This window comes from Anomalospiza imberbis, chromosome 1 (genome assembly GCF_031753505.1).
Source record: "Anomalospiza imberbis isolate Cuckoo-Finch-1a 21T00152 chromosome 1, ASM3175350v1, whole genome shotgun sequence".
Lineage (NCBI taxonomy): Eukaryota > Metazoa > Chordata > Aves > Passeriformes > Viduidae > Anomalospiza > Anomalospiza imberbis.
Genome location: NC_089681.1, coordinates 129,477,138 through 129,491,437, shown reverse-complemented (window position 1 = coordinate 129,491,437; position 14,300 = coordinate 129,477,138). Strand labels below are relative to the sequence as shown.

General features: G+C 38.4%; 1 protein-coding gene across 6 annotated transcripts in view; it reads left to right on the top strand.

Annotated features, from left to right (window-relative positions):
* CDK14 (cyclin dependent kinase 14) overlaps positions 1–14,300 on the top strand; it is a 384,029-nt gene that overhangs the window by 301,453 nt on the left and 68,276 nt on the right. For 4 of the 6 annotated variants that reach the window (XM_068211377.1, XM_068211404.1, XM_068211413.1 and 1 more), the window contains one exon: positions 8,277–10,523. The exons of the other annotated variants lie outside the window; for them this stretch is intronic. The gene's annotated coding sequence lies outside the window, so the exon portion shown is untranslated. Of the gene's footprint in view, positions 1–8,276; positions 10,524–14,300 lie in introns of those variants that run through there. 6 annotated transcript variants of the gene reach the window in all.

Sequence of the window (14,300 nt, the reverse complement as noted above, 5' to 3'; positions counted from 1 at the left end):
TATAATCTTCCAACAGGTATTTCCTTTCTGAGTTCTGTTATATTGTTATATACAACTGTAATATATAGGCTTTTCTTTCTCTTTTTTTTTTTTTGTGGGTGTTTTTTTTTGTTTGTTTGGTTGTGGTTTTTTTTTTTTTGTTTGTTTGTTTGTTTTTTTGCTTTCAGATATTTTAATTAAGGTATCTACAAATTTTGTTCAGGCATAGCATTTAGCATTTACTTATCTGTTTCAGAGATGAGAGCTGAGTACTACCACTGAGATAAGGATCTCATTGTGTCAAACACTGGCAAAAATTGTAGGTTTAGGTTCTCTCATGACAGATCCAGGGAGACAGCATTTCTCCAATTCCTCTTTGGCAGGTTTTTTTGCAAGCTATCAGGGTGAGAAGCATAGCAATTTAGACATATCATGTTAATAAGTTAGAAAAAAGGTTGGAAGTTGTAGAGATTTGGATGTTTGTCAGGTTTGAGAAGTATATTCTTGCAAACAACTAGCACTAATATTTTTCTGTTCTCGATGTCTACCAAAATCCTCAATTTGTGTTTTTGTTTTTAGTAAGGGTTCCATGGCTTTGCATGCAAACTGCATTTAGCTCAATAACACTGCTATTTTTCTAGTATCTTCATCTGAAGTACCAGTTTTCCCAGAGCTCACTCACAGAGGGCTGTGCTTTATTCTCAAAAACTAGAAGACGTGTAGTAGATTCAGTCCTGGCCATTTTTCATGTGAAGCCTTATTCAAATGGTAATTGTGAAGGGCTTTGTGGACTTTGTTCTCAACTCAAAGAAAAAGCTTCAGCTGTGGGCAGCTAGGGTAGGAAAGAATTTTGCTGAAAGACTTGTAGAAAACTAATTTGGAAGTTACCACAGCCACTCAAAAGTTAAAAGTATACCTACAGATCAACTTTGAAACCAATCACATGATCAAATAACACTGGAAATTAATACTGTGAATAAAATATATTACAGTAAAGATCAGATTCTTTTTTTGTCCTCACAAGACACACTATGAAGGAATTCATGATAATGTTTTGTAGAGACCTGTGTGTAAAGTATGCACGGTTGGTTTGCAATTATTGATATGTATATATGCTACTTAGCAGCTGGTGTGTAATTTAAGGGTGAGTTTTGGCTTTTCAGAATCAACCTCCCACACTAGACTATTGAGTGCACATACACCTAGTCAGGTGATGCAAGACTTTAATTTTGAACTTGTACTGTGCATAAAGGTACAAGTAAAGGTACAGCCCAAGTAGAGATTTCAAGTACTACCAATGTTGCAACTATTCTAATATTGCATTTTTGATAAATTTAACTGTATTTACATAATTTGAACTATTGGTGGCTCCAGCTAAAACAGGGCACTAATTTTGGAGACACTCTAAACCCAGAGGCTGGGACATAAACCAGGGCCCTTGTTACAAAACACATTGCAGTGGGATGAAATGACTTGTCTACAGTCACATTCAGCAGCAAAGCCAAAATCTTGGTTTCTGTTTTCCAGCCCCATATCTACAGTGCCATAGACATCTCACCTTTCAAAGGTTATGTTACTTATTTAAAGTATGCTCATAAAATAATTTAGTTTATAATTGTATTACTACTCTGTTTTTTTTATTTTCTTACTAGCTTACAGTCCTTGTCTAGCACTCACTTCTTTTAGGGTCATCTCTTCTCACCCACCCTGAAATTGCAGTCAACTCCCACACACAAATCTATTTAGAGTTGCAGGGCTCTGCTTAGAGGCAAAGTCAATCTGTGAAAAATTCTTTGTGGAGAGAGGAATTCGTAACACAGTAATATATCCATAAGGGTCTGTATTATGATTTATATGTTAGAACTGTGAAGAATATACAGCAATTTTCATCATTTTAGATAGAGTCTGGGAAATCCCTTGTGTATAAGAATACCAGTGCAGTAACTAAGACACAAGAGAAGAAAACAGAAGGAATTAACCAGTTAATCCTGTGCTACTTATTTGTCAAATATGGTTTACTGCTAAGTACTCATAGCACTTTTAATGTGTAAATATCCTGTACAGTGCTGCATTTGTGAAATAGTAGTAGCCAACAATGGCCAAGATAATCTAGAGGTGTCTTAAAAACATTAAAATATATTAAATAGCTAAAGAAATATTAAATGAATTGGTAAAGATGTGGCCTGTGGGGGGGGAAAAGGTGAGGATATTCTCTTTGTATTGAGTTATGCCCCATCCTAGGAACAAGACTGGAAGTCACATTTATAGTGTGTTTTGCAAAGGAGATGACACCTGATATTTTGGCCACACACATAACTTGTACATATTTTGCTACGGCTTCTTTCCTTCTTTGGTTACAGGGGTGCAGGATCCTGAGTTGACACTATAAACTAACCTTGTCAACATGGGCTTTGACAGAAACTGAAATTAAACTGCAATAATTCAGCCTTATTCAGCTCCTGAAAGTTGCTTTTTAGACAAATGGGAAGAAGATACTTGTCTTCAGTGCTATTTCAGGAGTGATGTAAATTCACTATGTTCCTGTGTGTTACAAGGCTTCTGAGTTTAGGAATCACTAACCAGCCTATAATTGAAATTATTTGCTTCAAACCCTTCTTAGTTTGTCAAAAAATGCTAATTTTTTTAGTGTGTCTCTTTTTCTTCTTTTTTTTTCCCTGAATAAATTTTTAATAGCAGTCATAAGTCTTGCCTCTCCTGTGTATTTTGGGGCATGGATAAATAGATAAAACTAAAGCTCAGCAGAAAGCAATTTAAGAAACCTTATATTTAGCCTTAGTGAATAGTATTCCTCAGGAAACCACAAACAAGGTATAGTCCATTGAAGAAAAGCTTCCAACAAAGCTTGGCTGTATACTGAAATAATCTTTGAGCTAGCACCTCTGAAGATACACAGAGCAGCTTTATAGGTATCAATCTACTGAGCCTTGTCCATGGGATAATTCTGAGCCTGAGCTAACACTCCAGATAATTTATTTTTCATAAATAAGAACAAATGCATTTCTTTTAAATTTCACAGAAGTAAAACTTCCCTGTGAAGGAAGGCACACTATACAGTGTGACAATTACATATTTTAAAGCATATATTTATAGAAATTACTTTATATACCCATCCTTCCTACACACATTCAGACTCACACGTACACATTTTTTGTATGTTTGCATTTGTGCACATATATCATAGACATAGATAAAAATTAAAACATGTATGCATTTACATGTGTGTATATATATTGGAAGGGGAAAAAGGATTTATGGCAGCTGGCCAGATTTAATTTGTCTGCTTGTATTTAGCACTTAAGGGCTTATATACTCAGTTTGCTCAAAAGAGTGAAGAAGTACTCCTTGCTTACGCCTCAATTTAGAAATGCATGAAGTGCAGCTGCAGAGATAATACATTCTCCCCAAAGGCTTTGGCTGAGCAAATTAGGTGTCAATGGGGTGCCTGCGCAGGCAGTACTCTCTCTAATTAGTCTCTTGAGCCTAGTTGGTGGCAGGTATAAGATGATCTAATCAATTGGTCTGTGTCTGATGGTACGTGTAAAAATCCTAGCAGGCAGAGCTGTCTCCCACAGGTCACTCACCTGCACAGCAGGAACGCTCATTTTCATTTTTCATCTCTTCCATCACATGATGCTGACAGTTGGTTTTAAGGAAATTGAATCCAAAAAATATCTAGTTCATAGGGCATGTAGGTCAAAATAAAGTTGCATTATGGGTATTGGTGATCCAATTAATTAATATTTATAGCAACAAGTTGCACATAGATATTATCTGAGTGCAAATAGTATTGCTAATGTTTGGTTGGGTTTTTAAAATGATTTCTCTAACAAAGGTAGGAATAAAAGGTTTGGGGAGAATCACCTGTTAATACTGTACTTTTTTTTTTCAGAGAGGATGAACAGTATCTGTGGTGTCTGCATGTGTGGTGGAGGGAGAAGCAGAAAGAGTATTATTGCTGATGATCTTAAATAGCTCCATGTTTTAGCTCATAAAGAATACAGTATCTCCAGTTGTCAGCTCACACTTTTATTTTAAAACTGGAATACTCTCACAATACTGCTGCATCAGCTGCCACATAAATAGACCTGCACTCTGAGTGTGCTTTGCATGCTAAAGACTCTGCAGGAGCCCAGCTCCACCCGATGTGATAATTTATACAGAAATTAAAAGTACCTAGAGAAGGATGCTGATGCTGTCAAAAGGAATATGTATTGAACTGGTGTTTTTATAGGACAGGACGTTCTTTCACTAATTAAAATAAAGAAAATATTTGGGATTTAATCACCTTCCTCTGCCTCATGTCTTGAGAGTATGATTAATGTTTAAATTACAGGCTTTGGTATGCCTTTCCAGAACCACTGTTACATCAACAGCTACTGCATTCTGAAGTTGGCTTCTGCTGTTTTTAAGGTGGATTAACACTCTATCCCATCAAGGGTCTGGGACAAACAGAATGTATGCAACAGAAATTTTCTCTAGGTAGCAAACACAGAAATGAGTCACTTCATGTAGATCACTTAATATTTCAAGTACATCATTAACTTACTTGTAGAAAGCTATTAGGTTTAGTAGAGATGTCATGAAAACCAGAAGTACCAGGATCTGTAGTGAAAAAAGTTCATTTTTAAGGTAGTCTTGAATGTTTCAGGGTTTGTTGTTGCTTGTTTGTTTGGGGTTTGTTGGTTTGGTTTGATTTTTAAGGAGATATGAATGAACCCTATTTGCTGTTGGGAAATCACAAGTGTAAATGTTCCATTTAACAATTTACAATTTTATAAGCAAAGCTGTGACCAGAGGCCATAAACATAATCTGCCAAGTCACCAGACAAAACTTTGATTTGTATGATGAGGGAAATGTATAAATTCTAAGCAAGAATATTTCTAAAATATAACTTTTAAAATACAAACTTGGAATATGAAGCCATCTGGGAAACTGAATGGCAACACTGTGTAGAGGGCCCTGCCTTGGGTCTTTGTTGTGTGAACAACTGATGTTTCATTTAAAGAGCCACACTGAGGAAACAATGTTTTTTTAATAAAAAGATTGGTTCACAGCAGTCTAAAATTTTCTGGGTTTTTTATTGTAGATTTTCTGCTGTGGATAAAAAGATGCTCTCCTCTTTCTCCATTTTAGGAGAGTTGTCTGTTTGATGTCTCATTTTAAACAAAATTAAATGTGAAGAGTAAGTGCACAGTGATTACAGCACTTCACTGACAAGTGGCAAATCTGTGTTCAGCATCTGAGAAAGCTGGCACTCATCGACAGCTCTGTGAGGCAGGGGAAGGGACTTCACCCGTTGACTCCACTTTTGAATTGACAATACACATTCCAAGAATTAGGGATTCAGATGCAAACATTATCTATTCCTAACCACCACTTGTTGTGTCATGTTTCATTTCATACTCAAGAGAAACACCTTGGCAGGCAGAGCTGAGGGCTCAGCCTCAGAACACCCTGCGCATTCTGGCACTGGTGTGAGCAGTGGGTCTGTCATGCAGGCTGGCTTCCCAAACCGGGCGTCTTGCACATTTCAGCACTGCACACAGACTGAGACTACCTTACTGTTCCCTGCTTCCAGTTGTACTGTGTCTTCTAGCTTTCCCCAGCCAGAACCATTAGTGAAATCTGGCATCAAATCATGTTCTTTTCCAGTGATCTAATCTAAATCTGGAGCCTGTGCAGAAGGTGGAGGGTGGTGTTGCCCACCATACAGTCACTAAGTTTCACAAGAAACCAGTTACAGCCCTGGCATGGCAGGATCCAACAAAGCTGGAGCTTGTAGAGTTGTGACCTTAAAACTGTGATCTGCTTTATACTGAGCCAGAGTAGGAAACCTGTAACTCCTGCTACCCTTTCTTAGTAGAACACTGCAGTATTTGCCTGCAGTGTGCATTGGTGCTGGCAGTAGTCCAGTGTGCAAAGATTTTTTTCCCCCCATGTGTTATAAGGTAGCAGCTCTCAGTTTATTAATTTCTAAAGAATCTCTTAATATTCTAGGGCTTGATTCTGGAAGTGCTAAGCTTCTAATGAAGGTATTCCCCATTCCACAAGCTCAGGCCCTGCCCTGGAGAATGTGTCATCAGCTTTGCCTACAAAGCCAAACTTGAAACCAGACAATGTAGTGTTGTTACTAGGAAATTGTAGCATTATCCTAGGAGAAGTGTGATACTTACCTCATTTAGATACTGTCCCGAGGTCCAGTGATAGAAATGAAAAGTTCTCTGTAATTAAATTGTAGTTATTCTCAAATGAGCAATGACTCTCTGAGCAATTTGATAACTACCAGAAAAACATGCATCCAGAGACTTTGCTATCCTTATAATTTTATTACCTCTCTCAGATGTCCCTGCTGCTTATTCCAGTCTCTGGAACTCCAGTGATCTGGGTTTACCCTGAAATCAGGCCAGCTATTCTGGATCTGGGCAGATGTAGCTTGGAAGCCTGCTTTCCACAACTGGAGTGTAGGTGGCAGTGGGGGCAAACGCAACTTCAGCATTGGAAAGAGCTTTGGGACTTTAGTTGCTTCTTTCCAAGAAGGAGCTCCCAAAAGAACACCCCTGAAAAGTGCTCATGAAGGAAAAGAAATCTGGAATTTGGGGAATATTATCACTGGTGTTTCATCACTGAGCAGTTGTGAATCTCTGCATGTTCCAAACATTGCTTTTCTTTTTAAGCTTTTGAAGGGAAACTAAATGCATCCACTCAAATGTATTTCTTGAAACAAGATTTACTGGCATTTCAGCCAAGCTTCTAGAGATTGGGGAAAGTGGGACTTTCATGTGGAATAGACAGTCCACACAAGCTCCAGACACATTTAGGAAATAGCCCAAGAAGGACTCTAGAGGTGGTAGACCAAGCTCCAAGAGGGCCCAAGATGCTTAATAACAGGATTTCGTTAATCCAATTTGGTATCCTGGTGCTTAAAGAATAGAAGAAGAGCTCTCAAGAATCATGACAGGAGCCCTGGAAATTACAGAAGTTAAGATATTGCATAGACATTGGGGTGTTTTGTTGAAAGCCACAAATAAAGTGCTGTGCTTGAAATTGCAGTTCAAAACCGATGTCTTGTTTTTCTCCTGCTTTTGAAATGAGGACTATACTAGATTCACTGGCACCTGCATCCAGTTTGATTTAAATAGTTTTAGGACATGCTAATACAAACCAGTTCCATGCTCAATGACTATTTCAGCATTCTTTTTTTTAAGGGATGAAATTCCTTCACATCTGACTGTCTTCCTGCAACAGCATTTTAAAAATGTATCAGGTCTGTAGTTCTAGTCTTGGAGAACTTAATAAATATATTTTCAGAATTTCTCAGGAAGTCCCTCTTTATTCCTTGATATAGAATTCTACTAGGAAATATATTAAGAGTTAAGTATGTTAATTATAAAATCCTTTCAGTGGCCTCAGTTCATCCAGTTCATCTAGCCTTCATTCAGCCTTCACGTGGCTCTTCCTGCAGTTACTGGATACTTTGTTTTCCTGTCCCACATTCTCAGCCTGCCTCGTGTTTTGTGTAAACCTCAAAAACATCAGGATACCTTCGTGCAATTCCAGCCATTGCTTTGAACTTCTTCATCAGTAGAGTGAAAGACAACATAAGTGAAGCCACTGATAGTGTTTATTTTTGTATTTGAAAGGAGAGTTTGCAATTATCTGCCTAGTAACAGAAATACACTGAAATAAAGGTAAATACATTTAGACACAGCACACCAAGAAGCTCCATAACCTGATTATATTTGCAGAAATGTTTCTGATTTGTCTCAGGGTGCCCCAAAAAACTCTCAGGAAGGAAAACTGAGGAGACCTTTTCAAAAACTAGTTACAAGCTTTGTTATGGAGGAGATCACTAGGGAGAAAGGGGGCAAAAAATGAAAGGGGCAAAAAAAGCTTGTAAACTCCTGAAGCTCTGCCAGCATTTTTAGCAATATTCCTTTGCATTCAGGGGGTGTGACCACCTTTAGAAGAGATGACTGGTTATGGCTGTCTATAATTTCTATGGAGAATGTCAATGCTAATGCTACCTGTGAAGATTAGCTCTTGGGGCACAGACACATGAATATGGATTAATATATCTCACTTAGGCGACCACCCTGAAAACATTGGTGTTTCAAGTTCATTTTCCTGAGGTACCAGTTCTAAACATGCTTTGGAAGTCTGCCCTTCACTCTTAGCAGGCACCTTCATAACTGGCTTTGGCCTAACCTATCTTTTACCAAGTGAAAAAAAAATGCAATTAATGAGGCTTATTATAATTTATATTGTTTCCTTACAGGATTAAATATACCAGGTTGGAGGAGGGAAACAAAAACCTAATGAGGAGGCCGACACCAGGAAGGAACCACGGCCTGTTTCCTTTCTGTCTCTAAGGTGGATTTCATTCAAAAGAAAATTGAAGCTGGCAAGACCCTGTTTTTCCCTGCAATTTATTTAAAACCTTGCACGCATTTGGATACCTTGTGATTTCAGAGAACTATGTGAAGATTAAGCTTTTTGCTTACTGATACATGGCATGTACTCTTTCAGTCTTTTGTGTTTGATTTTGTTTGATTTTCCACTGCAGCGCTGCATCTTTGTAAGGATTTTTATGCTTTCACCAGCAATGACTTAAATACTTTCAGACAACACATTTGGTGTTCACACTTCTTCAGTAACAACTGCACAAAAAGAGCCAACAGTGGCATAAAAGACTGTGTGTTTTCTTTGAGGGTTGTGCATAGTTTGCAACCAATGGGAAGACTATTTCTTCCCAGGGCAAGCCCAACTTGTCCGATCAGCTGACAATTACAGCACTTGCCACTCTTCCTCAAGTGTTGTTAGGTTATTTCTTTTTTCATTATCCCCTCAGACTATTCATATCCATTTAAAATCATGGCAATAATTGCATGTTTACTTAGGTAATCTAAATTTGGTTACTCTGCTTAGGCTATGTAGCATGCCAGTTTTCAAAATAGGCCTGTGAGAAAGACAAAGCAAAAATGATGAGATGTATGCAGCTGACAGATACTCAGTGAGTTCCTTATGGTTTTATTCTCTTCAAAAATATATCTTTCTCTTTTTTTTATGGGTCTTGGCTAGCATCTCTATATTTTTCCTCACGCTAGTTACTTTTTGGAATATTTTCTTGAAAACAGAGATGATGAAACTGTTCTGTTTAATTCTGTTTAATAATGAGGTACAGAAAAACTTATTTTGAATGAGCCATTAAATCTAGCTGTGTTACTTTGCCATGTACAAAGCAAGGTGGAGAATTCTCCTCATCCCAGACCATTTGTTGTTCCACACCAAAGCATTTTTTGAGTTATTTTCCATTGGTATTCTGAGCTGATTGGAAGGCACTACATGATCCTTAGTCTTTAGATAGCTTTTCTGAATGAATCATTCAAATGCAAACTTTGCAAGAAACTAAGTTGTGTGTGTGATTTTAGAAAAGGAAGCCGTTGCTACATTTTGGTTGGGGAGAGCATTGTGTTCAGGGTTGTGCAAAAACTGCCCTGTTTACAACTTTGCATTCAGAAAGGGCAAGGTATGGTGCAAAAATCATTGTTGAGTTATAGTCCTGCTCAGACAGAAGCACTTGCTAGGCAATATTATTCTACACATAATTTTGACATCCTTTGCTTGCTGGATGCATTGAATTACATTTTAAGGAAGTGTGGTAATGCTTTGGTTAGCTTTCAGCATTTAAAAGGAGGGGAAAAGGACTTGTGCTACTGCCATCTTATTAAACTCCAGCAGTGTTTATTAAGAAAAAGACACCAAATAAGGCAAATCCTTGAATGCACAAGCAGCTACAAAAGATCTCTTAATGAACTAGGACAGGAGTCCACACTTTCAAAGAACTGAACTGTGGAAATATTCTCAATATTTGCACAGCCATTAAAAGGCAATTTTCCCTACTGACATCTCTGTTTCAGGATCTGCTAAAAGCCATCTGAAAGCCACTTTCAGTCACAACCATACCTAGAACTTACTAGAGTTCTTCCCCTGTGTTTATAGGGGGAAAAGTGACCACTGAAGTTTTGAATTTATCACACACTGAAACTGCCTTAGATGTGGTTTGTTTGGGTTTCATGTTTCCTTTTTTTTTGTAAGAGAAAAGTCTTTTATACATTATCTTTGCTACTTAAATTGTGTGCAGTTTGATGACTAAAATTAGCTATTTTTAGAAAAACAAAACTTGCTGCAAAATCTGAAGAATTTTTGAAAATGTAATGAAGATTTTGATTAGGAATATAAGGGTAGTTTCATAGATGCTTCTATTTGACAGCTTAAATTTGAAGACAAGCAATTACACTGTTCAACTAACCATCTGAAGGTTTAATATAGAGTAATTCCCCAATTGCTCCCACAAGCCTAGCACATTGCTATCCATAGTGACTCATGTACAGTGTTTGCTTAAGGTATGTATGTGTGCCTATGTGTGTGAACACACATGTGCGCGTGAGATTATCCTCTCTGCCCCATTCCCACTTCTCAGCAACCACTGAAATAAAGTTGATCCAAAAATCTTCAAACTCAATTAACTGCCTGAATGAAAGTTCATAAATATCTAGGTTTCTAAATAGCAACTTAATCTTCAGCAGTAATGAAATTATCTCACCTACTGATCATTAAGGAGTGACCTACTTTCCAGGCACTCCAACTGCCTGTGGTGGCTTGGTTTTGCTGCTCTCCCATGGAGGCTCTGGGCCATGGGGACGTTGTCCTGGCACGAAGACAACCTAGGCTCAGCAGGATGGTGCTTTTCACATGAGCACTGCAAATTAATCTTCTGCAATATCAAAGCTGCTGGGAAATATAAAGGGGTTTTTTTTTGAGATAGTAGAAGCTTCTTTGCCCAGGGAACTAACAGTTGACACTACAGCCTTATTTCACTCTTCTCCCTTCCAGCGGAGCCCTTACCTGCACAGTTAGCTCAACACCCATCAGTAAGGACCCCCAGAGAGCTGCCCACCTCTCCAGCTGTTTTCACCACAGCTCTTCTCAGTGTTGCAGAATGTGACTGTTTAAACTCTATCAATGCTCTTGAGACAGCTTCAGCAAAGATCAGTAGTGATCTTTCTCTCATCCTTCTGAAATCAGTTCTCCAAATAATCTTCAAAGACACAAGAAGTAGCCCAGCCTTCCAGATGTGGGAGCCTGGAACGTGATGTTTCACATTGTCAAAGTTGTCACGTTGTTGAAGTCAAAAGTTGGCTTCAGTGACCAATAGTCTTTGGGGCACAGTCCTGGAGAAACTGTAGGATTTGCTCAGTCAGTAGCCAGCAGCAGCTTAACTTGCATTTTCCTACCACTTGGCTGAGATCCAGTAGATCTGTCCTGGTGATACTTGAGAGGATGTGGCTTTGCTGCAAGATGGGAGAGCAGCGACAGGGCAGCAGGTATAGCAGGCAGATAAAAGTGGGAGGGCATGTTCTAACTCTCTGTGGGATCTAATATTAAGTGAATGGGGAAGGGAAAATGGCAATAGATATGGTCTGCATGATACAGAGAGTCCTTACAAGTTCAAGTTCACAGAACCTAAATTTATAGGTCAACCAGCTGGAGATTGCTCAGTCTTCTCTCATGCTGGGTTCAGATCAGCTCAAATCCACACCCAGCAGGCACCACCCCAGACAGGACACTCCAATAGTTCTGACATTACATTACTGTATGGAGTCCTACATCAGTCGGGTCCTTTTAATTCTCACTCTTACTTTTAATTAGAACCATAGCTTAGGACAAGTCATCAGTACAACAGTGAAAATTCAATCTGCAGTAGACAGAGGCACAGGGGATTTTGCTTTCTCTTTGGTGCATAGGGGTTCTGCACTTCAGACTCCTGGGAAGAGAAAGCAAGATAAATAAATATATACCCTTTGTGTTGGTGGGTTATGTACACCCCGTGTCAGTGCACACAACCAAATGTGTAGTCAATGCTCAATATATGAATATACAAAAAGATGAATATACAAAATATTCATCTGTGAATATTACTGGGTTTGTAATCTTTGTTATATAAAAGGTATAGGTTGTATAGACTAAGGAGCAAAATGCAGACACCCCCTATAAACAGAAGTAAGTTGCATTACTGAGCATAACAATACTCTCCCCTACCAGCATTTAGGTGGAGTGACTGTATGTTACTGCCTTGCATTTTTCACATAAGCAAAAAATATATAAGTAAAGGATGCACTAATAATTCCCATCCCCCAAAATGCATTTCCATGGTGCTGCATACAAAATTCCTGCTTGCCAGCTTCCAGGCGGATTTTTGTATGGTGCACTAAGAGGTATTCTTTTTTTAACAAATAAAAAATGGGAGGGCTGGTACATGAAAACAATGTTAATGTAATTAAATATATATATACTTCAGAAGAACAGCATCGTAAGCAGTACAGTAAAATAAATGTCGCATTATTTGTTACACCTTGTAATTTGTCTGTATTATGAAAGATGTAATGGTTTGTCAGCTGTAACTGTTGTTTTCTTGTAACATCATATTGAATAAAGTGTAGCAGAATCTCTCTTCTCCTTTGTATATGTGATCTAGACCTAACCCAAGGAATAAAGCATTTCTTTTCCTCTTTGTTCTCCAAAAACCAAACAAGGAAATGGTTGTAAACAAGAGATTTTTAAGGAATTAAAAGTACTTGGGAGCAGGCAGACACTAGACAGTAATATGTTGAAAAGATTAGGCACTGATTCAGTCAAACATGAGCTTCTTCAAATCTTACAAGGCAGTGCTGACTACACAGGGCGCGATTCTTCACATTTCTGTCTGTAATAGTGCGTTAATGGTTTGGTGTCTTTTTCCATTTTGTTATATATGTGACAAGGGACCTTTTTATAGCACACTGGAATTTAGCCAAAGTAGTAGAAAAGCCAGTATTCTGAAAAATAAAAGGCAAAAAACAAACCCCAACAGGTCTGATTTAAATATATCATCATATGGAGGATGAAGTCTGGCTTTTTACAACTTCTCTTGAAACAGAAAACTGATCATTCTGGTAGAAAATCAGGCAAAAGACACAATACGCATTTTTCACAACTTTGATGTGGAAGTGTGATTTATCCTAGCTCATATTGATTATGTATTTCAATCAGTGAATGTGTGCTGCCTTGACTCTTTGTCTATTTGTGCATCATAGCATTAGATAAGCAAGTGCTTGTTCACACTATATTTTATCAATATGTGTGTTCAGTATTTTCTCCTCCTTTCCAGTGCTTCTAGCTTTTTTCGTACCAGCATCTTGCTAAAACCTATTTTTAGACAATGAATGCTAAATCAATGCGGTTTTCTTAGACTTCATTAGAATGTTTGCCTGAAATGTTAGAATATGCTGTTTTAGCAAACACAAGTGTCTATAGGAGTAAGTTTGATGTGGGAATGGGGGATGGCTGGATAGCAAGTTCTCGTACTGTGTAGGCTGATAGGGCAGCAGCGCTAGCCTAGAATATGAATAATGGAAGGCCTAAGTTATAGTCCTGGCTCCAGCTGATTAGAAATATTTGAAGATAAAAGGGTCTTCCTTGGAGATAGCACAATATAAGCTTGAATGTGGGTCTTCAGTGTCTCAGGTTTTATCCAGTAGAAGAATGTTCTGGCCCCATTATGATCACAGAGCACTTCAGGAGAAGAATCCTCGTTTTCAATCTAGAAAGTTACTGCAGAATGACATCAGCTGCACCCAGAGGGCACTGCACAAAAACAAACAAAGAAAACACATGCATGTTCATCTATTTATATTTTACCCTCCATTCTCACTGGCTAGGACAGGTTTAGGAAGGTGTTGCCTTTTTATAGTCTAGATGAATAATTTGTAAATCTGACTCATTACCTGTATGGCAACTTTAACCTACAAATCCCTCTGACACAAATGAGGACCAAGAATTATTACCTAAAAAGGTTTGTATGTTTGAACACAGGGTACCAGGAAGCATGTTCAGAGTCAGCCTTTAATTATGTAGTATAATCCTTAAAGCTGTCTCCTGACCCCCTTGGCTGCACTCCTAGCCTGTTTAGCCCCAAGGTTTTCTTCCTAAGTTAGCCTGGCTGCTACGTCAAAGCAAGACATGCATTTAGCTAGAATAGCAGCCACCCCTCCCCCAAGAAAAGAAAAACCAGAGGGAAGGTGTTGGAGCAACACTGTGCCACTGGGTTAACACATACAGTTTCTCAATAATGCCTCTTCTTGTAAACCTCTGCAAAGTAAACCCTACAGCAGTGGAAGGGCTTGCTGCTACCAGTGGGGGGTGGTGTTATGGACATCAGATTTGAGAGGCTTATATAGCACATGAGCGAGGATAAAGGAAT